This window comes from Sylvia atricapilla, chromosome 9 (assembly GCF_009819655.1).
Source record: "Sylvia atricapilla isolate bSylAtr1 chromosome 9, bSylAtr1.pri, whole genome shotgun sequence".
Lineage (NCBI taxonomy): Eukaryota > Metazoa > Chordata > Aves > Passeriformes > Sylviidae > Sylvia > Sylvia atricapilla.
In genome coordinates this window covers 11,212,042-11,213,695 of record NC_089148.1, presented here as the reverse complement: position 1 = coordinate 11,213,695, position 1,654 = coordinate 11,212,042, and the positions used below count along the sequence as shown (strand labels likewise).

Below are 1,654 nucleotides of genomic sequence, written 5' to 3'. Positions count from 1 at the left end.
GGTGTGCTTTTGTCTTCTTTTGTGAGAAGAGAATCTGCTTCCTTGCCCTCCCCTCTTAGGTAGTTTCCCTTCTGAGCTCAGACTCCAGAGGCCTTGTCCAGCTTATGTTGCAGCTTGTGGGATCCTTTTCATTACATGGTTATGAGGTGGACTCTTGTGAAGATGAGCAATTCTCTAAGCTGACACTGTTCCTCTTCTTACCTGGGGAACTTCTGATTAGAAACTGTGACAAAACAAGGCAAAAAGGGAATTGTCCTCTAATATGGAGTGTGACTCACTTACTGTGCCTCCAGATTAATGGAATTGAAATAGCTTCTTCTGGGGGAATATGAAAGGGGAAGGTCATGGTTCCACTTCATTCTGGTTTTCCTATTTGGAATGTATTTGGATGGGAGACCTGTCATATTTCTTGTGAAGTTTTCTTCTCTGTTGTACTCCAGGACTGAGGATGGTGAAGATCCCTGATGTTTCTTCCCAGTTACTATTTCTGTAACTTCCTTTCTTGACTTCTGTGAGTGTTCATGTTGCACCAGTTTTGTAACAAGGGGCTGTGCAGCTGTGTGTTCCTGGCTTTCCTGCAGCCCCTTTGTGATGTGCTGTGGAGTCAGGCATAGCAAGAGGCAGTGTCTGGGCAGGTATGGTGGCTCTTCTCATGAGAAGGTAGTTTTAGGATTATGAAGAAACAGGGAAAGGCAAGGACACAACTGCAGCAGGGCCTGCAGGATGGGGACAGTTGTAGGTAGGTCTGGCAGTATATGGTTAGGAGGGGAGAGGGGGAGAAAAGATGGATGATTTCTTTTGGTTATCTTCTTTTGACTACTTGTTTTTCTGTCTTTAAGCTGGTCAGAGCAAGCCTGAGCTTAAAAGTTGACCTCAGTGGCTTTTACGCAAGAGTTTTTAAAAGCCATGTTTAACCTTCATATCTGTATGGTGGTGAGATCATCAAGCCACCCCAAATACAGACTATGAGGTGTGGGAGGGAGATTTCCCAGATAGTTGTGATGCTTCTGGTGTAAAATGAAAGCATTCAGCTTGTTTGCTAGAAACTCTGGGGTAGCTCTGAGGATCTCAGATCTGAAGGTGGCACCCAGCCTCTGACAGCATCATGGGCGGGTTCTAAAACAAAATTGGCGGGAAGTGTGGCACTAGAATCTCCCTCTGGTTGGCCTGAGCTGTGTTCTGAAGAGCCAATTCCACACTGACAGAGTTGGGCATTTGGTATACCTGCTGCACAGCAAAGGCTCAAACAAAGAACTCATGTCAGCTGCATTGTAGAGATCTGAAAAGTGAAAGGCACACGTTCTCGAAGCACTTTCCCATGAAGTGTGAGTTTTTGTAAGAAGCAATGCTTATAGGCTTCTACAGTCATGGAGCTGCAAGGGATCACAAGAATATTCTGAGTTGGAAGGGAGCCACAAGGATCAGGAGTCCAACAACTGAGGGAATGGCCCATATCAGACCCATTATGAGCACCACGCTATAACCAACTGAGCTAATCCCTGTGGCTGTCTGGGGGCTGCTTTTCCACCCCTGCTCAAAGAAGGCCAAGCTCAAAATTAGAGCAGGTTCTTTATTTCCAGAGATGAGACCAGAGAAGTAGTGCCTTTTCCAGTTCTGGTGTGTGGCCATGTAGCCAGTGAAGGTTTTCCTTGGA

General features: G+C 46.0%; 1 protein-coding gene across 1 annotated transcript in view; it reads left to right on the top strand.

Moving 5' to 3' along the window:
• Positions 1 to 1,654, top strand: part of PDE4DIP (phosphodiesterase 4D interacting protein) — a 389,196-nt gene that overhangs the window by 90,807 nt on the left and 296,735 nt on the right. The gene's annotated exons all lie outside the window — the stretch shown is intronic.